Source organism: Pongo pygmaeus, chromosome X (genome assembly GCF_028885625.2).
Source record: "Pongo pygmaeus isolate AG05252 chromosome X, NHGRI_mPonPyg2-v2.0_pri, whole genome shotgun sequence".
Classification (NCBI taxonomy): Eukaryota; Metazoa; Chordata; class Mammalia; order Primates; family Hominidae; genus Pongo; species Pongo pygmaeus.
The window spans coordinates 39,126,088-39,152,004 of record NC_072396.2 but is presented as its reverse complement, the minus strand read 5'-3'; the positions used below and the strand labels follow the sequence as shown (position 1 = coordinate 39,152,004).

The 25,917-nt window shown below is 39.2% G+C and overlaps 1 pseudogene; it reads left to right on the top strand.

The window, feature by feature from the left end:
* The first annotated feature begins 9,554 nt into the window (after nucleotides 1–9,554).
* On the top strand, nucleotides 9,555–11,820 carry LOC129025029 (nucleolar transcription factor 1-like; annotated as a pseudogene).
* The last annotated feature ends 14,097 nt before the right edge of the window (nucleotides 11,821–25,917 follow it).

Below are 25,917 nucleotides of genomic sequence, written 5' to 3'. Positions count from 1 at the left end.
GGAAACCCAACCTAGGACAAGGTATGCTGGCAGTGGTGATGGTGGTGATGGTGGTGGTGGTGGTGTGTGTGTGTGTGTGTGTACTGGTCAATATAAAACATATCTTACTTTTAGTCATGGTCAAAAACATTGACTTTAAAAAACCTCTGATTTATATCAGTCCCTTTATTTTACAACTGAGTAAACTGAGGACCAAACAGATGAAGTGATTAACCCAGGATTACCCAGTCCTTAGTGGTTAATTGATCCCTTGGTTTTATTTTTACTTCCTATGCTAAGGCTCTGCATGTAAAATCACTTACATTATATTAAACTCCAACTCTGCCACTTGATAGTTATGTGACGTAAGTCAATTCAGTCCCTCTAGGCCTTAGTCCCTTCATCTGTAACATGGGGATAATAACTGCTTTGTGTAGAAAGAAAAGGCTGGACAGATATCAAACTCAAGCTCCATCATTCACTGGCTTTTTTTCTCTTGTGGTAAAATATACGTAACATAAAACTATCCTAACCATTTTAACTGTACAGTTCAGTGGTGTTAAGTACATTTATATTGTTGTACAACTATCACCAACATCCGTCTCCAGAACTCTTATCTTGTAAAACAAACTCTGGCCGAGTGTGGTGGCTCACGCCTGTAATCCCAGCACTGTGGGAGACCGAGGGGGGCAGATCATGAGGTCAGGAGTTCAAGACCAACCTGACCAACATGGTGAAACCCTGTCTCTACTAAAAATACAAAAAAAAAAAGTAGCCGGGCAAGGTGGCGCGTGCCTGTAATCCCAGCTACTCAGGAGGCTGAGGCAGGAGAATCACTTGAACCTGGGAGGCGAAGGTTGCAGTGAGCTGAGATCGTGCCACTGCGCTCCCGTCTGGGTGACAAAGTGAGACTCCATCTCAAAAACAAAACGAAACAAAACAAAAACGGAAACTCTGTACCCATGAAACAATAACTCCCCATTCCCCTCTTCCCACGTCCACTGACAACCACTATTCTGTCTCTATGATTTACCACTTACTGGCTTTTTGACTTTAAGTAAATAATGCATTTTTATTTCTCTCATTTTGGGTGAAAAGACATTAATATCTTCTAGTGTGTGTCATATACAATTAATGACAGCTGAAATTATTATCATGTACACGGAAGTACTTTGTAAACCATAAGTACCACAAAAATGTGAGTTATTGTAGTTATTGTTATGACACTACACCTAAGGAAGACCCCAAATTCTGGTGGTCATATGGGGTTATATATTAAAAGATTATAAATTTTTGACCAACATCATGTCGTTATTTAAAAGCAAAATATGTTAATGGTATCACCAATCTTGTTTTCCTCTTTTTCTTTGAAAAATCAAATGAATTTTCTTTATGGATGAATTATCTAAAAACTTGTTCCTAAATGAGTTATTTTATATTTTAAGTAGTTTTTAGTTATGTAATAAAACAAAATGATAAATTATAAATGTATAAGGGTAATTAATTCTTTGTATCTCACAAACTGGTAATATTTCTGACAGTGAGGTCAACTGTGATAATCTTTAGCCTCAAGGGACCCTTATTTTTTGAGTAAAGAAGTGGAAAAATTTTATGGTATGTATGAACATAAGTCTATCTTTCCATGTGCAGCTACCACCATTCTGTCCTGATGGTTCAAATATATCAAATTTTTAAGAAGTACTAGTTAAAAGAAAATGTATCATGTAAATAGAAATTTAGCAGAAATCAAAAGAAAAAAATGTTTCAAAATGTAATAACTTAAGACCTATCTTTAGAAACAAACCTGTTTGCCCATGAGTTACTCTGCCTGTGAATTGAAAGAATGAACTTGGCTCCACACAGAGAAAGTAAAGCCTGATTCTGGCTAAGGGACTCTAAAATGAGAGTTTTTTTGTTTGTTTTTTGGTTTTGGTTTTGGTTTTGTTTTTAGTTAAAAAAAAAAAAAACTGAGTTCATTAAAAACTATGGCCCTCTCTGTAAAGAAACAAGCACCCATATATGTTTCCAGTGGAAAATACTACATCTCCTGTGAAAGGCAATTTGGCGATGTTCATCAAAATTACTCATACAGTTTGGACTCAGGAATTCTACCTCCGGATAGGTATATGTGCATACGTGTATGCACATACATATATAAGGAAATGTATAGGCAAGGTTGTTTGTTGTAGCTGGGTTTTCTCAGTAATAGTGAAAGTTTGGAAGCTACCCAGGGTCCAACAATTGGGGATTTGTCTAAGAAATTACCATACATGGCCAGGCGCGGTGGCTCACGCCTATAACCCCAGCACTTTGGGAGGCCGAGGCGGGTGATCACGAGGTCAGGAGTTCGAGACCAGCCTGGCCAATATGGTGAAACCTCATCTCTACTACTGAAAAAAAAAAAAAATTACCCAGGCTTGGTGGCACACACCTGTAGTCCCAGCTACTCGGGAGGCTGAGGCAGGAGCAGGAGAATCACTTGATCCCAGGAGGCAGAGGTTGCAGTGAGCCGAGATCGCGCCACTGCACTCCAGCCTGGGTGACAGAGTGAGACTTTGTCTCAAAACAAAAAAAAAAAAAAGAAAGAAAGAAAGAAATTATGATACATCCACACAGTAACATGCTATGCAACTATAAAAAGATTGACGATGCTTTTTATGTCCTGATATACTACAAACTCTAAAATATATCATTAACTAAAAATGCCGTTATAATATAGTGCATATGTAACTTTTGTGTAAAAAAGGAGGGATTATGAATATTTATTCTCAAACACTGGCAGTATAAATATAAAACAAGCAAAAAACAATGTACACCATCTCAAAACTGAGGTAAAATAATAAAATGTATATGTTCAATCTTCCCCTTAGTATAACAAACAGTACTATTAATTGAAAAAATGTTTCCCAAAGCCTGCTGCTGGGTTCCTTCATCTGTCAAGATTTAAGCTAGATATCATGAAAGTCAATATGTAAATGTAAGTAAATCACACAGATATCTTCTATGTGTAGCAATGCCAAATTTGAATCATCATATAATCCCTTCTTCAGGATATAAATTGACTTGATCATGGTACCTTAAAAAAATTAAGCTCTTGAACCAAGCTATGTCAGAGATAAAAGGTAAAAGGCTCTGAACAGGAATGGCCAAGTGGAGACATAATAGTGGCGGGGGGGCAGGGGTGGAGAGCCCCAGTATAAACCATACAAACAGATAAAGATTCAATAGTTATGAATGCTGATGAATAGAAAAATATTCATTGTGATGACCTTAAAAGGTTTCCAAGTCTCCTCAAGTACTTACAGACACTGCATTATCTATATAATTTATTTAGTTATGAGAGAAATACTTGACATAATAAGCCATCCACTATCCTTTATGACTATCTAGAGGTGGGTGATGCCAAGAGAAATAAAAGGCGTGTCCATCACATTGAGTAAACCTTGCTCTGGCATCAAGGATGATCTAGGTAAAAAATGAGAATGATGAACATGATTGCCAGGTGTTTGGGCCGCATTCCGCTCTAATTATGAATCTCCTAGGATTATTTTTCCTACAAGTCCTGAAAATGGTAAAAGGGGCTAACACAGTCATGAATCATTAGGCCCATGAGCGCTGGAGAAATAAAGTATCCATCCATTGTCTACATGGAGGGGAAAACTTGAAACAATGCAGGCGCTTTGCTCAGCCTGTAGGAGTAAGTGTGGAAAGGCTCTGGAATAGAAGAGCAGAACAGGATTGAATCCTCGTGGGCAGAATTCCAATTCCACCCTTCCATTGGCCCATGGGAAAATTCAAGCACCCTTGCCCCATTGTTGCTTGAAAGGGAAAGTGCATCTCACTTCCAATGCAGTACTCTCTCAATGTGTTATCAGGCAGGGTCAGCATCAGCCATATTCACTTTCTTTTGGATTTATCTCTGAGAGTGTCAGACATCAGTCTCCCAAGCTTCAGAGGCATATGTGAAGCTGAGTGGCCATCTTGAAGCCAATGATGTAACTTCAAGATAGATTATATCCTAAGGATTGAAAACTATTGCTTTTGTGCCATCCTCTTTGCAAGTCCGATGCCTCACTCTGGCATGTGAATGTATTTGGAATTTAATGGTTTTCCTCCACCTTTGGGAACTCAGCCAAAACTGAGTTTTATTATTTTATCCTCTTATGCAATTTCTCTCTTCCCTAGCAGAATGTGGAATTGAGCTTATCAGTAGCAACTCTTATAAAATTTTCCTGGAAATCTCACCACTGAAGTTATTGGTTCTCTTGTTTAGTAAACCACAAATGAACATTTATTCTTGTCTCTATATTCTTTGTCACACCTAGCACAAGGCCTCATTCAACAGATGCTCAGTACATGTTTGCCTGAATTGGGCCACCTGCTTTATTTTACATTGATAAAATCAGTCAGATGTAGATAAAATGTTAAAATGAATTACATTTGAGATGTAGAATTAAAATTTAGAACTACTACCTTCCTTTTGAAATAAGAAATGCTTATGTTAAAAAACCTCATGGCTGGGCATGGTGGCTCACGCCTGTAATACCAGCAATTTGGGAGGCCGAGGCGGGTGGATCACCTGAGGATGGGAGTTCGACACCAGCCTGGCCAACATAGAGAAACCCTGTCTCTACTAAAATTACAAAATTAGCCGGGCATAGTGGCACATGCCTGTAATCCCAGCTACTTGGAAGGCTGAGGCAGGAGAATTGCTTGAACCCAGGAGGCGGAGGTTGCAGTGAGCCAAGATCGTGCCATTGCACTCCAGCCTGGGCAACAAAAGCAAAACTCCATCTCAAAAAAAAAAAAAAAAAGAAAAAAAAGAAAACGACTCAGTTTATCAGTTTCAAAAATATGCTCATGTTTTGATTACCAATTCCTAGATAATCAAGGCAAAATACTTTTCAACAAGTAATTAAATAATCTTTAGTTATTGGACAACTGCAACTGCCCTTTTAACTTTAAACCTTAGAAACAAAGCTTCTTATTGATTTCATTTTTCTTCAAATTTGGTATGGTTCTATGAACAAAATCAAATAATTGGTGATAATTATACTTTTTTTATACTTTAAGTTCTAGGGTACATGTGCACAACGTGCAGGTTTGTTACATATGTATACATGTGCCATGTTGGTTTGCTGTACCCATTAACTCGTCATTTACATTAGGTATTTCTCCTAATGCTATCCCTCCCCATCCCCTCACGCCATGACAATATATTTAATATTAGACGTGTTTTGGTTTTTATTTAGAAGTTTGGTGATGTTTTTGTGACCAGAAATATGCCATAGGAACTCTTGTTTATATCACTCGTGTTTATATCAATCTCATCACTTGTTTATATCAATTAGCCTATGGGAAAGTTGGCTCCCTTAGGCATTGTACCTAAAATTGCAGTTTCCACGAACCTGTAGACAACGTTAATTGAGTTTAGGGGATGTGATGGTTTAGAGATCTGTCTGAAAATTCTTGATTCCTCCCATCAAATGGTGTTGTCTAATCCCCTTTTCCTTGAACCTGGGTGAACATTTGTGGTTACCTCCATGGCTGGAATGTGGTGGAAATGATGCTGTGTGATTTCTGATCTTATCTTTAAAAAGACTATATCACTTCTACATAGCTTTCTTTTGGAATACTCACTCTTGAAACTTAGCCACCATGTTGTAAAGAAGCCCAGGCCACATGGTGTCAAATGCTGGCTTCCCAAATATCACCAGAACAACACATTGAAAAGACTAAGTTGAATATATTGCTTAAAATGATACTTCATGGAATCTGAGAGAGTCTCAGAGCAGGAGGACAAGGTCTGATGCTATATTGAGAGCTGGGAGTTTGGTTTATGAGAGTCTTTCAACACAGGAGCTGGATTAGAATAGGATAAGGATCTTAGGATTGGTGGATACTACAAGGTAAGTGTTTTGAGGCTAGAAGCTCAAATAATCTTACAATGTAAACTCTTCTACTGAAGAATGATACAACTTTCAGGAGCTCCTGTAAAGAGCAATAATTTTACTTGCAACTTTTGTCTTTCTGGGCAATAGTCTACTGGAATACCAAAGTTATACTAACAAAGACAATGGAATAGTAAAGTCAGGTTAATGTAGGCAGTAAGCTGTGTGGGGATAGACAGTTTGGTTCTTCGTGGACAGGCCACATGTAGGTGTCTGGCCAATGGCCTCAGTTAAAGTCTCAACCTGAAAGCCATCATCAGTCACTAGACATGTGAGTGACTGAGATTTCATGTGATTGTATCCCCAAGCTTACACTGAATGAAACGGATTGTCTCTTGCCCAAATTTCACATTTGTGAGCAAAATAAATGTTGCTTTAAAACATTAAATTTTGGGATGGTGTGTGTGTTATGGTTAATTTTAGGTGTCAACTTGACGAGATTAAAGAATACTTAGAAACCTGGTAAAGCATTATTTTGGAGTGTGTCTGTGAGGGTGTTTTCAGAAGAGTTTAGCTGTGAGTCAAAATAGACTTGGTGGAGAAGATCTACCCTCTATGTGGGCAGGTACCATCCAATCTACTGGGGGTCCAGAAAGAACAAAGCAGAGAAAAGATGAATGTGTGGATCTGCTAAAGCTGAGACACACTATTCCTCTCCTGTCCTTGGAAAACAACTCCAGGCTCCCTGGCCTTTGGACTCCAACATAAGAGTATAAACTCAAATTCACAGCCCCACTTGCAACTACTGTACATAGATGTGACCTAGACCCAGCAATCAAATGCATCCATGTGAGATTGTGGTTTAGAAGGCAGCAATCTTTGGTGCTTCCATTTCTCCTGGAGATGTGCCTAGCATCTACTGGTACAATGACAGCAGCTTTCTGGTGACTGCAAAGTTGAGTTCCTGCCATAGATGTGGTGTAAGGATAGTGGCAATGCAGGCTTCCTCTAGCAATCAGTGGCAGTAGTTAATCAAGTCTGTTTTGAGGCATGGTTTCAGATCTATTCCTGGAAGTTTGGCTTCAAGCTCAATTTACCAGGGCTCTGAGCAATTGTGAGAACTATTAATGAATGACTTTTCTACTTAATAACCAACCTGATTGAGAAATTGGTACCAAAAGAGGTTGCAAGCAACAGATCCTCAGGAAAATAAGGGGAAATCTCAGATTTATTACCCCTTCTAATTGTTGTTGATATCTCTAAAGACTCAACTGGTAGTTCAAGACATGCTCAAATCAAAGAAATAGCTAATTATCTATGCTCATTAGGAATAATGTGCTCATTTTGGGCAAGACTCTGAATGATCTAGTGGTAGTTGGAATAGAATAATATGAAAGGCTTAAATAATTAAAAATTTGCAGTATAGCCTAGCTGCTTCTAGCTGAACTTGGCAGCTTAAAGAAAAGAAAAGCAACCTCAAAGCCTTAATGTCTTATATCAAGACAAAACCAAAAAATTGTGGAACTTCTAGGTTTTTTTTCAAAGAATCTCTTATCACTTGCAGCCACTGGAGTGAGATAGTTGAAAACAAAACTCAAATTTTGATTCTTGGGCTGCTGCATAAAAACATTGGTTTACCAGATATTTTACATAAAAGTTATATTTGGATTAGGAGAGAGTGGGATCCCAAGAATTGAAATGGGGACATATGGCAAGACTCATATAACTCAGTACCCCAAACCCCATAGAATCTTCCTTTCTCTCCTGGTTGATGAGGCTGTTCCTTCATTCTTTGAAGACCCTGTAACAACCTTGCTGAGAGTGTTACCTTGAAAAGGGGAGAAAATTCTATTTAGCCCACTACCTCTGATTATTGCAACACCTAAACTAAAATCAGGTCATGGCAGGCTCCAGTTGCCAAATTGCAAATTTACTAATGTATATTGGCAAGAATCATAATAGGTTCAGTGGGTGCTATACCAATGAAGGAAGGACAAAATACTAGATAAGGCTGAGTTCATTGTTTAAGAAGCATTTACCAGGAGATTCTGATTCCATTGTGTTAGGTTAAGATGCTGGGAGTAGTTCCAATTGTTTGTTTAGTTGAACTCAATAAGGGGGCCAGAGTAAAGGAAGTTGAGATGCTAAAAGTTTCTCAGTATGATATAGGTGAAGGAATCCAAAGACTTAGAAATGTTGTCGTGGATTTATTATGCATTACTTATTTACTCATTCAGCTCACATTGTTTGATAGATTTAGTAGACCTCCACTTTATACTTGAAGCTTCTGCCATAATCTTTTGTAGCAGTGTGTAAGATACATAGGTAGTGAACCAAGTTCTCACCCTAACACATAGTTAAGTCTAAAAATTGATTAACAATAACCCATTACTCACTTCCTGACCTTTTTCAAACACAAAGAAACTTATACATTCTTTCTAAAGACAGAATGCAGGGCACTCGATTTGTAACTAGAGACAGCTAATGTTTCATGGCCTTGGAAGGTAGTGGGAAAAGTATTCCACATTGCTTTGCTTCCACTGGCCACTTGAAGTAGCAGCCAGTTGTGCTATGTATTAAGTTACAGCCTCAAGTTGCATGACACTGCCATGTCCCAATTTGTGAAATCAGTACAAAATTACAAGTTAGGTCAGTGATTTTCAACTGTGAGTAATTTTGCCCACTAGAGGATATTTGGCAATGTCTACAGACATTTCTGTCTGTCAAAAGTGGGAGGGTGCTAACTGACACCTAGTGACTGGAGATCACAAATGCTGCTAAACATCCCACGATGCACAGGACAGTACCCCCCACAACGAAGAATTATGCAACCCAAAATATCAATAGTGCCAAGGTTGGGAAAGCCTGGGTTAGGTGTATGTAAAATATGTACTGGAAATAGAAGCTGACCATCCCTGCAATGTTACATATAGAGTAGGGGTCAGCATACATTTTTTTAAAGTGCCAGATGGCAAACATTTTAGGCATTGTGAGTCATAAGGTCTCTGTTGCAACCATAGACAATACTCATAAATGAGAGTGCCTGTGTTCCAATAAAACTTTATTTACAGAAACAGGTTATAGGTTAGATCTGGCCTGACCCTTGATATAGAGATTAGCCTGAATGCTTTTACTACATTATTTTTTTCTTTATTGTATGATGCTAATCTACAACAATTTTATTGTTTGATAATGCATTTATTTTTCAACAAACCCTTTTAGTTACAATGAGTTTTTAAAAGTGAAGTGCAGGCCCTCTAGCCTGGAGCCTCCCTTCGGTGGGTGCTCCAAGGAGGAGGAGGTTTTTGTTGGCCAGGGTTGGGGAAGGAAGGTGGAGGGTGGGTGCTCACTGCACATGGAAGCAGGAAGCAGTTTCCAGTGGGCAGGGGATTGTGCACACCACGGAGCCAGGCTGCAGGGGATAGGGGAGAGGTTAGGAAGAAGAGGAGGAGCATGCTCCCACATCTACCAACCCATTAAGTCTGTTAGGGTCTTGGCTGGTTATCTCTGAGAGTGTGGGACCTGTGACCACCTCCTCTTTGGGAGGGGAGAGGGATAGAAAGTCCCTCACCTCTCAGCCTGCCTGAGTGGAATTGGTATGTCTTCTAAAGGGGTGAGGTGGCTTTGATCCTGGGTTGCCAGCCAGCACCATGGAAGAGGTAGCTGGACACCTGGAGGATAAAGAGAAAAACTGACTGCCCCACAGACGTGAAAATGACCACCCCCAAAGGCCAAGACTGCTGGTACCAGGAAGACATGCTGACTTTGCCACAATGCTTGAAAAATTACTTTACAGTCAATGACAGCTCCAAGTTCAAAACTACCAAGTCACATATGGAGTGGGAAAATGTAGCATTTAAGGACTTTTCTGTAGACATGTGCAAGCTTGAATGGGTAGAGATTTCTAACAAGGCCAGGAAGTTCCATACATTGACAGAATTGATCCTCAATGCTCAGAAACGTGTTACAAATCCTTACAAAGGCAAACAAACAAACAAAAAAAACCCCCTGCAGATTTCCCAAGGAATTCCCTGATTCCTTATTTCCCTTCTTCATGGAGAAGCAGGACAAGTATGTGAAACTCCCCTTGAGATGAGCAATCTGGACCTGACCAAGATTATATCCAAGAAATCCAAGCAGCTTCCGGAGAAGAAGATAAAATATATGCAGGGCTTCCACAAGGAGAAACAAAAGTTCTGTAGAAAACTGACCCAATTCAAAGAGGATCACTCTGACCCAATCCAGAATGACAAGAAGTCAGATATCCCCAAGAAGTCCCAAATTCTCCAGCAACTGTAGTACGCTCATGAGAAGAAGGTGTATCTCAAAGTGAGCCCAGATGCCACTACAAAGGAGGTAAGAAGGTGAAGGACTTCCTAGGAAACAGTGGTCTCAGCTCTGGGACAACAAGAGGCTGAAATGGATTAATAAGGCCCTGGATCAGCAGAAGGAATATGAGGAGACCATGTGGGACTATATCCAGAAGCACCTTGAGCCGAATATCAGTGGGGTGGGCATCACCAAATTCACCCTCACCAAGGCTGAGAATGGCAGCTCAAGGACAAGTTTGATGGATGACCCACCAAGCCACTTCCCAACAGCTACTTGCTGTACTGAGAAGAGCTCATGGCTGACATGAAGGACACACCCAGCAGAGAGTGCATGGTGCTGTGCAGCCAACAGTGGACGCTCCTCTCCCAAAAGGAGAAGGATGCCTATCACAAGAAGTGCATTCAGAAAAAGAAACATTATGAGGTGGAGCTCCTCCATTTACTTGAGAGACTTCCCCAAGGAGGAGCAGTAGTGGGTCCTAGGGAAGGAGAAGATGTTGAATAGCAACAAGAAGCAAACCACCAGCCTGGCCCCAAGAAGCCATCCCAAGATGGGGGTAAAGACAGCTCAGAGAAGCCTAAGTGGCCCATATTGGACATGTTCATTTCTTTTTTTTCTTTTCTTTCTTTCTTTCTTTCTTTTTTTTTTTTTTTTTTTTTTTTTTGAGGAGAAGTGGTAGCAGCCGTGGGAGGAGCAGCCTAAGCTCTCTGGGAGTGAGTGGACCTACCTGCTGGCCCAAATGTGGAATGATCTGGGAAGAATAAGGCAAGAACAAGGCCTAGGAGGGAGCACTAGGCACAGGGCAAGCTGCCAGAGTCACCCAAGACAGCAGAGAAGATCTGGTAACAGAGCATCATTAGTGACTACATGGCCCAGTTGAAGAACAACTGGGTGAAGGCCTCAAAAGCCATGGAGATGACCTGGAATAACATAAAGAAGAAGGAGAAACTGCTATGGATTAAGAAGGCAGCTAAACACCAAAAGCGATACGAGAGAGAACCGAGTGAGATGCAGGCACCTCTGGCTGCTAGAAACTCTTCCAAGAAGATAAAGTTCCTGGGAGAAACCAAGAAGCCTCCCATGAACAGTTCCCAGGAGCTGCTGTCCAATGGGGAGCTGAACCACCTGCCACTGAAGGAATGCATGGTAGAGAATGGCAGCCGCTGGCAGCACATCTCCCAGAGCCAGAAGGAGCACTACAAAAAGCTGGCCAAGGAGCAGCAGAAGTGTACAAAGTACACCTGGGCCTCTGCATCAAGAGTCTGTCTCCCCAGGACCATGTAATTTACAAAGAGTACATCTCCAATAAACGTAAGAGAATGACTAAGCTTTGAGACTTGAAATCCAAGTCCAGCTGGCTACCCTGAAGTCCAGTTAGAAGTCTGAGGAGAAGGACAAAAAGGATGAAGAGGAAGAAGAGGAAGATGATGAGACTAGTGACTCCTCTGATGGTGGGGACTCCTCCAAGTCCAGCATTGAGGATGAGATCAAGGATAGGGACAAGAATAAGGAGGATGACAAGGATAAGGATGATGAGGAGGATGGCAGTGAGGATGAAGATAATGAATCCACCAGCTCCTCCTCTTCAAGGGACTCCTCAGATTCTGACTCCAACTGAGATCAGCCCCACCCTCAGGCAGCCAGTGAGAGCCCAGGAGCTCACCTCACAAAATATGGTGGGAATAGGGGGCTGGAGGAGTCCAAATCAGGATTCTACAGCCTCAGAGACATCAGCCCTGGGGGGTCCTCCAGGGAGAGCAACCACCTGACTGAGCCAACACCAGACCAGTTCTCCCCACCCCCACCTACCTGTGACTTGTGCTTCTGGCTTGGATGATGTAACAGGTAGCAGAAATGAGGGGTCCCAAAGAGTTCAGCGAGGTCCTCCACAACTGCAGCTCAAACCAAGGTGGGGTGGGAGTTTTGGGGGGACCCTTTCCTTTTCAGAGGGGCTTCCTGCCTGGCCCCCTGTATCGGAACTGGAGGCATGGAGCATTTCGGGAGGGGAGGGTAAGTGCTTTTGAGAAGATAGGCACTGCCCTGATGGCCCTCTCCCCTGCCCCCTGTAGGAAGGAGCTGCCTGGACCCGCTTATGGGGGAGTGGACAGAAGTGTGTTTTATATGCATATATATTAAGCTGTAAACAAGATGCTTCATTCTGAAAAAAAAAATTAAGCACATGATTATTAATAACAACCAAACAACTGACTTTCCGTTTCTCAAGAAAGTTGATCATGGAGATGTAATTTGCACAAAAGTTTAGGAGCCATTTACCAGCCACCCTGGGAGCCAAAATAATATCACTGACTGGCTATATAAAATCTGAGGAGGTAGATCTGTGAAAGAAACATAAGCATTTATTTCAAAACCTTGTAGTTTCTTTTTTTAATTTATTTTACTTTAAGTTCCGGGATACATGTGGAGAACGTGCAGGTTTGTTACATAGGTATACATGTGCCATGGTGGTTTGCTGCACTTAGAAAACTTCGTAGTTTCAAAACTTCATAGTTAATTTAAGAAGCCTGGGCCTGAAGATGGCAATTTAACATGTATTAATACATCTTCAGAAGGTGTATTTACATATCACTCAGTAAAGCATGACTTTTAATTTAGATCAAATCATCATTTTCCTAAATTAATGCCATTCATTTCTATTCCAAGTGTTCATGTGCGTATATTAAAAACGAACTGATAGATGTTATTGTGTTCACTTCATTAGCAGAGCTTTGCAAAGAATTAAGTGAGGTCAGTTTTATATCAGTGATATTGAATGCTTCAAATAAAACAATCCGTTAATTCCAATGATGGCTAAGTTTTTCTCACCCAATTCGTTGTATCAAAGTAAAAGTTTTAGAAGTTCATTCTGTGAAAGGGAAAATATATTGTTTTGAATTCTATTGAAAATTCATTTTAAAATTTCAACATTGAGGATTCAGTTATTTGTTTTGTGATATAATATGAAAGTTATTATCATTTTTTGTGAAGCACAGTGTTATGGTAAAAACAAGGTTTTTTTTTAACTAAATGAAGTTGCCTATAGAGCAGAAGTGTACTTGAATTGGTTGACATGCACACGTAATTCAAAATGATTGCAAAAGAGCTATGATATTATACCACTCAGAAAAGGCAGTTGTCAAAATTTACCAAGGCTTTATAAGCAGGCGCACACACACGCACACACACACACACGCACACACACACAGAGATTAACTGAAGTAAAAATATTTTCTGATTAAGTTCATATTGAATTAAAAAATGTAGTATGGCAGCACATGATTTCTCTCAAGCTGAGGAAAAATGTATGTAAGAAAGTCTGAGGGAAATTTAAAAATTAAAATAAATTTTAAGTACAATTTTCAAATTTATATTTTGGCCTCCTTCTTCCCAAAAAGGTTGTAGTAGGCAACACCAAAGTAACATTTCTATGAAAACAAAATTTTTTTCTGGAAACATTTAAATGAGCTGAAATTTACATTTCCCTATATTTCAACATTTTAATGACTACTGTGTATAACTTACTAGCTAGTACAGTTGTTTTACTAAGATTTGTGCAAGAAGTCACCCTAATCTTTTAACTTTTATATGTGTAAAAATATAGTATATAATATATAATATATGTAACATATAATATAACAAATGATGCTCTTAAATATTTGCTCTAGGCTTCCTGCTAACCTCCACAGAAAGCACTTGGACTGTTAAGAAATAAATACAATGAGACGGAACAGGTCGCTAATAAGGAAATAAATTGATAGTCCCTCTCTACTGCTCAGAGCTGTTGTTGAGATGAATTTAATAATAGGATCACCAAAAAGTGGTTGAGCTCCAAATACAAGGTCTCTTAAGAACCCACTAAGAAGGGGGAAATGGTATTTTTCTGGCCCTCCACTACTGTGCCCTGTGTTCCTGTAGATATTTGTTACTTTCCAGCTGCCCAGTATCCACTGCCACTTCCCAGGGCACCCCAATTTTCTTTTGGTGAATATCTCTCCCTGATTAGGGTAGTCTTGGTGTAAGGTAATTCCAGGTTCCTGCCTCACCCTTTGGAAGCCGAAGACATCCAGTCTTTCCTAGCCTTGCCTAGTTTGAGAGCCAGGAAAGAGAAGTTGGTCTGAGCTCGACAAATCTGATACTCTTTTTTTTTTTAAATAAAGAATAGCTATAGTTTCTGCCCTGTGAGAGCATACAATTTTAATAATAAAAACTCTTTTTTTATTATTGTACTTTAAGTTCTAGGGTACATCTGCACAATGTGCAGGTTTGTTACATATGTATACATGTGCCATGTTGGTGTGCTGCACCCATTAACTCGTCATTTACATTAGGTATATCTCCTAATGCTATCTCTCCACCCTCCCCCCACCCCACAACATGCCCCTGTGTGTGATGTTCCCCATCCTGTGTCCAGGTGTTCTCATTGTTCAATTCCCACCTATGAGTGAGAACATGCGGTGTTTGGTTTTCTGTCCTTGCAATAGTTTGCTGAGAATGATGGTTTCCAGCTTCATCCATGTCCCTACAAAGGACATGAACTCATCCTTTTTTATGGCTGCATAGTATTCCATGGTGTATATGTGCCACATTTTCTTAATCCAGTCTATCATTGTTGGACATTTGGGTTGGTTCCAAGTCTTTGCTATTGTGAATAGTGCTGCAATAAACATACGTGTGCATGTGTCTTTATAGCAGCATGATTTATAATCCTTTGGGTAAATACCCAGTAATGGGATGGCTGGGTCAAATGGTATTCCTAGTTCTAGATCCTTGAGGAATCACCACACTGTCTTCCACAATGGTCGAACTAGTTTACAGCAAGGACTTCGTGACTAAAACACCAAAAGCAATGGCAACAAAAGCCAAAATAGACAAATGGGATCTAATAAACTAAAGAGCTTCTGCACAGCAAAAGAAACTACCATCAGAGTGAACAGGCAACCTACAGAATGGGAGAAAATTTTTGCAATCTACCCATTTCACAAAGGACTAATATCCAGAATCTACAAAGAACTTAAACAAATTTACAAGAAAAAAATCAAACAACCCCATCAAAAAGTGGGCGAAGGATAAGAACAGACACTTCTCAAAAGAATACATTTATGCAGCCAACAGACACATGAAAAAATGCTTATCATCACTGGCCATCAGAGAAATGCAAATCAAAACCACAATGAGATATCATCTCACACCAGTTAGAATGGTGATCATTAAAAAGTCAGGAAACAACAGGTGCTGGAGAGGATGTGGAGAAATAGGAACACTTTCACACTGTTGGTAGGACTGTAAACTAGGCAAATCTGATACTCTTTCCCCAAACTTTGGCTCTTGAGGAATTGATGCAATGAAACAAATGTAGGTCATGCGTTTATGGGTTACTTCCTACTTTAAATTAGTTGCTATGAATTGTGTGGCCTAGGCCTCCAGAGTGACCTTGGTTTCTGTAAGCCCAGGCCTGATTTTCCAGCCTCTGCCTTCAGTGAAGCCAAAGATCATCTCAATTACTTGCAAACAGGAATCCCAAATGACACCTCTTCCTTTAGCAGTGCTTTCCCGTACATCTATGTCAAGTAAATTACCCTATGACCTACCCACCTTGCTTCTCTCTGAGGGAAGTCATATTTTTCTAAAAGTAATTTGCACTAAGGCCTTAAGAACTCAGTATGTTACTCTTCCTAGCAGTCTTAGAATAGTGGAAAGTTCTTTAAGGAGAAGATGTTAGATAAGCTTTGAAAGGTAGATGTTCAGACATTTGGTCCCTATATGAATATAGAATGAAATGCTACAATTTATTGAATACTTTACCATATGGGTGTTACTGTGCTAAGTGAGCACTTTGCAGACAATCTCCACGATGGTACTTTGAAGAAGGTATTATCATACCCATTTTATAGATGAGCAATGAGAGGCTTGGAACAGTAAGAATTTCCTCAAAGTCATCAGGCTAATATTTGGGAAAGCCAAAATTTGAATCTATGTTATTTGACTCCAAAGTCATTTTCTTAGCCATTAGCATGTACTGCCTCTCTGTATGGTAGGAAACTTCTGGGGAAAGAAGGATTTTCTCTCTCAGGCACTCTATAAGCATGTTTTGCCATTTCTATGTGGGAACTAGTCCAGCACATGCACCCAAGTACAACATGCCAACATGGAGGCTGACATTTCTTCCCTGTGTGAAGCTGGGTAGTTTGGTTGGGCCAGGCCAGCAGTGTCCTTGTCCAGTTGTTTTGTTTTTTCCAGGACCCAACTATTGTTTTAGTAGATTAATGAGGTATAATTTACATATAGTAAAATGTGCAGATTTTATGAGTACAGTTTGGAAAATTTTAGCAAAAATATACAACATGTAACCACCCAGCTCAAGATATAGAGCATTCCCATCTCCCAGAATTAAAGTCAGTTCCCCCACCCACAGAGGCAACCAGTTTTAAAATTACCACAAGTTGTGCTTGTTTTTGAACTTTAAATCCTTTTTTTGTAAGACAGGGTCCCATTCTGTCACCCAGGTAGGAGTGCAGTGACACAAACATGACTCACTGCAGCCTGGACCTCCTGGGCTCAAGTGATGCTTCTGCCTCAGCTTCCCTAGTAGCTAGGACTACAGGTGCAAGCCACCATGACTGGCTAATTTAATTAATTTATTTATTTATTTATTCTGTAGAGACAGGGTCTCACTATGTTACCCATGCTGGTCTTGAACTCCTTTGCTCAAATGATCCTCCAGCCTTGGCCTCCCAAAGTGCTGGAATTATAGTTATAAGCCACTGTGCCCAGCCTGTTTTTGAACCTTATATAAATGGAATCATACAGTATATACTCTTTTGTGTAGGGCTTCTTTCACCCAACCTAATGTTTTTGAGATTAATCCATGCTGTTGGATGCATCCTAATAAGTTCTTTCTATTGCTCATTCACTGTATGAATATACCCCAAAGTTTTTTGTTTACTCATTTTCTTGTTGATGGACATTTGGGATGTTTTCAGTTAATGGCTAGTCTGAATAAAACTGCTCTGAACATTCTTGTCCAAGTCTTTCTATGGATATATACATGCATTTCTTTTGGTTAGTATATACTTAGAAGTGTTGGGATTGTTTTTTGCTTGCTGATTTATTTGAGTTTTTTGTAGATTTTGGATATTAGTCCTTTGTCAGATGTATAGACTGTGAAGATTTTCTCTATACAAATGGCCAACAAGCATATGAAAGAAATGCTCAACATCACTAATTATCAGGGAAATGTAAATCAAAATCACAATGCGATACCACCTCACTCCTGCAAGAATGGCCATAATCAAAACATAAAAAAAAACAGATGTTGGCATGGATGTGGTGAAAAGGGAACACTTTTATACTGTTGGTGGGAATGTAAACTAGTATAACCTATATGGAAAGCAGCGTGGAGATTCCTTAAGAAACTACAAGTAGATCTACTGTTTGATCAAGCAACCACACTACTAGGTATCTACTCAGAGGAAAAGAAGTCATTATACGAAAAAGATACTTGCACATGCATGTTTGTAGCAGCACAGTTTGTAATTGCAAAAATATGGAACCAGCCCAAATGCCCATCAATCAATGAGTGGATAAAGAAAATGTGGTATATATACCATGGAATACTACTCAGCCATAAAAAGGAATGAAATAATGGCATTCACAGCAACCTGGATGGAATTGGACACTATTATTCTAAGTGAAGTAACTCAAGAATGGAAAACCAAGCATTGTATGTTCTCACTCATATGTGGGAGCTAAGCTATGAGGGCACAAAGGCATAAGAATGATACATTGGACTTTGAGGACTTGGGAGGAAAGGGTGGAGGTGGCGAGGGATAAAATACTACACATTGGGCACAGTGTACACTGATCGGGTGATGGGTGTACCAAAATCTCAGAAATCACCATTAAAGAACATATTCATGTAACCAAACACCACCTGTTCCCCCAAAAGCCTATTGAAATAAAAAAAAGCTAAAAATTAAAAAAAAAAAATCCTAGGGAATCCTCCCTAACTCATTTTATGAGGCCAGCATCATCCTGATACCAAAGCCTGGCAGAGACACAACAAAAAAAGAGAATTTTAGACCAATATCCTTGATGAACATTGATGCAAAAATCCTCAATAAAATACTGGCAAACAGAATCCAGCAGCACATCAAAAAGCTTATCCACCATGATCAAGTGGGCTTCATCCCTGGGATGCAAGGCTGGTTCAATATACGCAAATCAATAAATGTAATCCAGCATATAAACAGAACCAAAGTCAAAAACCACACGATTATCTCAATAGACGCAGAAAAGGCCTTTGACAAAATTCAACAACCCTTCATGCTAAAAACTCTCAATAAATTAGGTATTGATGGGTCGTATCTCAAAATAATAAGAGCTATTTATGACAAACCCACAGCCAATATCATACTGAATGGGCAAAAACTGGAAGCATTCCCTTTGAAAACTGGCACAAGACAGGGATGCCCTCTCTCACCACTTCTATTCAACATAGTGTTGGAAGTTCTGGCCAGGGCAATTAGGCAAGAGAAGGAAATCAAGGGTATTCAATTAGGAAAAGAGGAAGTCAAATTGTCCCTGTTTGCAGATGACATGATAGTATATCTAGAAAACCCCATTGTCTCAGCCCAAAATCTCCTTAAGCTGATGAGCAACTTCAGCAAAGTCTCAGGATACAAAATCAATGTACAAAAATCACAAGCATTCTTATACATCAATAACAGACAAACAGAGAGCCAAATCATGAGTGAACTCCCATTCACAATTGCTTCAAAGAGAATAAAATACCTAGGAATCCAACTTACAAGGGATGTGAAGGACCTCTTCAAGGAGAACTACAAACCACTGCTCAAGGAAATAAAAGAGGATACAAACAAATGGAAGAACATTCCATGCTCATGGGTAGGAAGAATCAATATCATGAAAATGGCCATCCTTCCCAAGGTAATTTACAGATTCAATGCCATCCCCATCAAGTTACCAATGACTTTCTTCACAGAATTGGAAAAAACTACTTTAAAGTTCATATGGAACCAAAAAAGAGCCCGCATCGCCAATTCAATCCTAAGCCAAAAGAACAAAGCTGGAGGCATCACGCTACCTGACTTCAAACTATACTACAAGGCTACAGTAACCAAAACAGCATGGTACTGGTACCAAAACAGAGATATAGATCAATGGAACAGAACAGAGCCATCAGAAATAATGCCACATATCTACAACTATCTGATCTTTGACAAACCTGACAAAAACAAGAAATGGGGAAAGGATTCCCTATTTAATAAATGGTGCTGGGAAAACTGCCTAGCCATATGTAGAAAGCTGAAACTGGATCCCTTGCTTACACCTTATACAAAAATCAATTCAAGATGGATTAAAGACTTAAATGTTAGACCTAAAACCATAAAAACCCTAGAAGAAAACCTAGGCAATACCATTCAGGACATAGGCATGGGCAAGGACTTCATGTCTAAAACACCAAAAGCAATGGCAACAAAAGCCAAAATTGACAAATGGGATCTAATTAAAGTAAAGAGCTCCTGCACAGCAAAGGAAACTACCATCAGAGTGAACAGGCAACCTACAAAATGGGAGAAAATTTTCGCAACCTACTCATCTGACAAAGGGCTAATATCCAGAATCTACAATGAACTCCAACAAATTTACAAGAAAAAAACAAACAACCCCATCAAAAAGTGGGCGAAGGACATGAACAGACACTTCTCAAAAGAAGACATTTATGCAGCCAAAAAACACATGAAAAAATGCTCACCATCACTGGCCATCAGAGAAATGCAAATCAAAACCACAATGAGATACCATCTCACACCAGTTAGAATGGCAATCATTAAAAAGTCAGGAAACAACAGGTGCTGGAGAGGATGTGGAGAAATAGGAACACTTTTACACTGTTGGTGGGACTGTAAACTAGTTCAACCCTTGTGGAAGTCAGTGTGGCGATTCCTCAGGGATCTAGAACTAGAAATTCCATTTGACCCAGCCATCCCATTACTGAGTATATACCCAAAGGACTATAAATCATGCTGCTATAAAGACACATGCACACGTATGTTTATTGCGGCATTATTCACAATAGCAAAGACTTGGAACCAACCCAAATGTCCAACAATGATAGACTGGATTAAGAAAATGTGGCACATATACACCATGGAATACTATGCAGCCATAAAAAATGATGAGTTCACGTCCTTTGTAGGGACATGGATGAAATTGGAAATCATCATTCTCAGTAAACTATCGCAAGAACAAAAAACCAAACACCGCATATTCTCACTCATAGGTGGGAATTGAACAATGAGAACACAAGGACACAGGAAGGGGAACATCACACTTCGGAGACTGTTGTGGGGTGGGGGGAGGGGGGAGGGATAGCGTTGGGAGATATACCTAATGCTAGATGACGAGTTGGTGGGTGCAGCGCACCAGCATGGCACATGTATACATATGTACCTTACCTGCACGTTGCGCACATGTACCATAGAGCCTAAAGTATAATAATAATAATAATAATAATAATAATAATAATGATAATAAAGAAGAAAAAAAAATCCTAATGCAGGAACAGAAAACCAAGCACCACATGTTCTCACTTATAAGCGGGAGCTAAATGATAGAAACACATGGACACATAGAGGAGAATAACAGACACTGGGGCCTTCCCAAGGGTGGCGGATGGGAGGAGGGAGAGGAGAAAAACAAACAAAAAAGCAAAAAACCTAACTGTTGGATACTAGGCTTATTACCTGGGTGACAAAATCTGTACAAGAACCTCCCATGACATGAGTTTACCTATATAACAAACCTGCACATGTACCCCTAAACCTAAAATACAAGTTTAAAAAAACAAACAAAAACAAAGTCATAAGAGGAAAACATGGAATATTTCATGATTGTAGTTAACCCAATTAGATTAATTAGAATATAAGTTGAATCCTAAGCATTAATTATTATCACTATTAAACTCATTGAGTCTCATGTTTTATATTTGTTTCTTACAGAAATATCCTGTATCCACAGATCAATTTTCAAATGCTTTACTTTCATTTCTGTAAGTTCAACTTAATGTGTTATGGAGGTTATGAGTTAAATAAACACTTGGATATGACCTAAAAAAAAGAAATTGCTAGGCAATGAGGAAGGAATGTATTAAATTTCATTAGAAATGACAAGGATGTACAAGTTTACATTCCTATCAGCAATGTACGAGCATTTCAATTACTCCACATCTTCACCCACACTTGAGTGGGTGTTTTTCGTATTTATCATTTTAGTGAGTATGTAGTTTTATCTCACTGTGGTTTTAATTTGTATTTTCCTCATGACTAATAACATTGAGCACTTTTAATATATTTATTGGCAATTTGGATATCTTCTTTCGTGAAGTGCCTGTTCAAGTCTTGTTCATATTTTTATTATTGTTGGCTGACTGTGAAAGTGTATGACACCATACCTGACCAGCCATACAATCTTCATTCTAAATGCATGTCAGAAAGCTTAATCACCGACTCAGTGACATTCAATAGTTACCCAAAGCTGGGCTGAAAGAGGTCATATTTATAAGGACTGTCTTGCATTAGATATTTCTGCCTATTCTTCAAGGCCAGAGGTTTTAAACTGGCAGCGATTGACCAGCTCTGGACTACAGAAGCATTTTGTTCAGTTATTATTTTCACTGATATAGTTGCTAATATATTAAGAGTCAAAATAAATCTGGCAACACAGGGCTTATGCTTCCCTCTGGGAATATTGGCTGAGGCTGAGTAGTAGTAGCTGCCCTTAGACTGTGCATGTGCTTTCCAGTTTGACATAGCCCCAGCCCCAGCCCCTACTCCCTATTGTCTTATTCCCAATCTGCTTCACTCACGTACATTACCTACGTGGCCTCCATAGACATGGGGGAATTTCCACTCTGGTCACAGAACCAGGCTGGGTTTCTGTGAGAAATTGGTTTATTATTTCCCTATGAGTGTTGTGAAATAGATAATTCACCACATTTCCCTCCTAACTCTACAAATGTACAGGCAAATTTGTGACTCAATTGCAAGAGACCTCATGCATTTTATATATTAAACCTTATATTTACTCTTGTCCCTAACCTTATCATTCTTTATCTTGAATTTTTTTTACTTAAAGTATCTTGCAGAAAATGTATTTAAATTTTTTTTGGAACAAAGCCTCTGCATATCTATTAGGAGTAGTTTCTTTAGAAAAGGAAAGCCAACCATTAGCTATGGAGCCCACATAACTCATTTTCTTCTCCATCTCATGGAGGATGGTCAAGGGGAATGAGGTAGTGTTGAAAAAACAAAAGATCCCCTCACCATTTGACATAGGTGTGAAATTTCTCAGCAGGCCCTAGGCCTAGAAGCTCTGAAGAAAATAAGATCCCTGGTGAAAACAAGAAGGAACAGAGTTTACACATATCTAGTCAGATCATATTACAAAAAAATGTTGCTATATCACTACACACATATTGAAATGGTAATGTAGAGAAAATGGACCACTCATACATTGCTAAAGGGAATGGAAAATGGTATGGCTACTCTGAAAAAGAACATGACAGTTTCTTACAAAACTAAACACATGCTTATCATACAACACAGCAATTTCACTCTCGAGCATTTATCACAGATAAATGAAAATGTATGTTCGCACACAAAAAAAGTAAGTGGATGTTATAATATTCAAAAACTGGAAATGAGCCAAATGCTCTTTAAGGAGTGAACACTTAACTGTGGTATATCCATACCATGAAATACTACTCAGCTGTAAAAAGGAACATGTTATCAATATGCATAACAACCTAGATGGATCTCCAGGGAATTATGCTGAGTAAAAAAAGATAATCTCAAAAGTTTACATACCACATGATTTCATTCAGTCCATAATGAATGAATTTTATATAGCATTCTTGAAATGACAAAATCATAGTTATGGAAACCAGATTAATGGTTGCTAGGGATTGGTGGATGGTGTTGGCAGAAGGGAGGTGGCTGTGGCTATAAAGGGTGCATAAGGAGTTCCTTGTAATGGGACTGTTCTGTATTTTAAAAATTTTATTATTATTATTATTATTGTTATTATTATTATTATTATTGTAGAGACAGGATCTCACTATGTTGCCCAGGCTGGACTCAAACTTTTGGGCTCAAGCAATCCTCCTGCCTCAGCCTCCTATGTGGGACTATAGGCATGGGCCACCACACCCAGCTATTCTCTATCTTGACTATAGTGGTGATCACATAACACTACAAATGTGATAAAACTGCATAGAACTAAATACACACACATGACTGCATGTATAACTGGTGAGATCTGAATAAGTTTGGTAGACTGTATCAACATCAATTTCCTGGCTGTGATATTGTACTATAGTTAGGAAAGATGTTACTATTAAGGGAAACTAGGTAAACAGTAAATGGGATCTCTCTCTCGTATTACTTCTTAAAGCTGCATGCAAATCTACATTTATCTCAAGATAAAAAGTTAAAAAAAACCCACTACATGAAAGTATTGATTACAAACTTAACTTCAAGCCAATTTAACCAATATTAAAGCAAAAGGATTTAGGTAATTATGTACAATTTAATAACATAATATATATTGTCCATTATATACTTTATTGGTCTGACAAAGAGCCTGTTTCAGTTACTATGGCTGTGTAACAAATTACCCCAAAACTTGGTAGCTTGAAATAATGACAACATTAATTTTGCTCACAAATTTGTAATTTGAGCAAGACTCAGTGGAATGGCTCATCTCTCTGCTCCATATGGCATTGTTTGTTTTCTTTATTTTGGAGGGGAAGGGATGCCTAAAGACTGGGGGAAGAAATCATCTGAAAACTCACTCACTTACATGTTTGGTGATTGATGCTGGCTGATTTATGCTGAGATCATGGCTGGAAATGTCAACTGGGACATCTCCATGTGACCTCTTCATATAGGTTAGGCTTCCTCGTAACATGGGGCAAATGATGAGAGTCTCCAGAAAGATAGAGAGCCCAGTGGAAATTAATCATATTTATGAGCTTCTACTCCTGTGTAAGGTATGTGGGTTTAGCCCTGTGATGAAGGCTCCCCAACTTCCACAGAATAATCATACTATTAGGTCCGTGCAAAGGTAATTGCAGTTTTTTGCCATTTCTTTCAATGCTAAGGTCAGAATCAACAAGAACCGTCACAGGTTTCAGCCCATCCTTGTCTTCAGCTTGTGCTTGTGTGGGTTCCAGCTTATTGTTGCTTTCCCTCATTTCATAGCCATCTTCCTTTCCCCAACTGCCTGCCCTGTGGACTTTAAGCTCCAGCATCACAAGCGGCAAAGACAACCTTACCGAGACTACTTAACCAACTTCTACAATTGTGTAAGGTTAAATTTGTTTGTGTGTGTGTATGTGTGTATGTAGTGGTTTTCTTTCTCTGATTGAACCCTAGATGATACAGATGGCATCAGAAGTCCCCAGGTCAAGTATTAAACTTCCTGTGAATTAATTTTAAGCAGCTTTATTGAGGTCTAATTGGTATACATACATATTGATTAATTTTTTCATTCATCCCACATTCAATATATATTTAAGCCTCTTCTATAACTCTATTATATAGTCTTTATTTTCAATAAGGCAATTTCTTTAAAAGTGGGACAAAGTGTGATTTAACTTTTGATATTTTTGAAAGATCTGTTAAATAAATAGATAAGAAAATATTTTTTGTGGGAAACTAAACCCCATTTTTCTGGGGTGGAAAAGAGATTTAAGTATTCAAGACTTTTCAGGAATAATTTTGTTTTATTTGGGGACTTTTAAAGGCCAGATGAAATGCTGGGATTTCAAGCTGTGAGATAGATGTTTTGGTTTTAGGCAGGGGAGGAGGAGGAATATTTATGTACATGCTGTTGTTTAGCTTTCACGTATGCTGTGTCTTTGTAGCACCTCCTGAGGAGCTGGAGAGAGGAAAACAATGAGAGAACAAAGAACCTCTTCACACACACCCACACACACACACCCACCCACACACTCACACACACACACAGCCATTCCTGGGTATTCTTTACTCTTTGGCTCTGAGAAAGGGGAATTGAATTGATTTGGTAATTTATCCAAAATAATCTCCATCAAACCATCTCATGATAGTCTTACTGACACAGGCTACTTAGCTGCTTTTAAACTGCATAAATCACAATTTAAAATCTGTTTCACAGAGGGAAACATTACTGTGACTCATTTTTCCTTGAAGATGGATAAGCAGCAGCTCATGCAATTTTAGAGAGTTCATATTTCTGTGTAGCTACATCTATTTTGCAATTTAAAGATTTCATTTTCGGCTGGGCACAGTGGCTCACGCCTGTAATCCCAGCACTTTGGGAGGCCAAGGTGGGGGAATTACTTGAGGTCAGGAGTTTGAGACCAGCCTGGCTAACATGGTGAAACCCCATCTCTACTAAAAATACAAAAATTAGCTGGGCATGGTGGTGCACGCCTGTAGTCCCAGCTACTTGGGAGGCTGAGACAGGAGAATTGCTTGAACCGGGGAGGTGGAAATTATGGATATCATGCCACTGCACTCCAGCCCAGGTAACAGAGCGAGACTCCATCTCAAAAAAAAAAAAAAAAAAGATTTCATTTTCATGACTGATATTAAAAGCCTGTAACACCCCTAGGACTTTGTTTAATTGTGTGTAATGTCCAGAGTACCTAGCA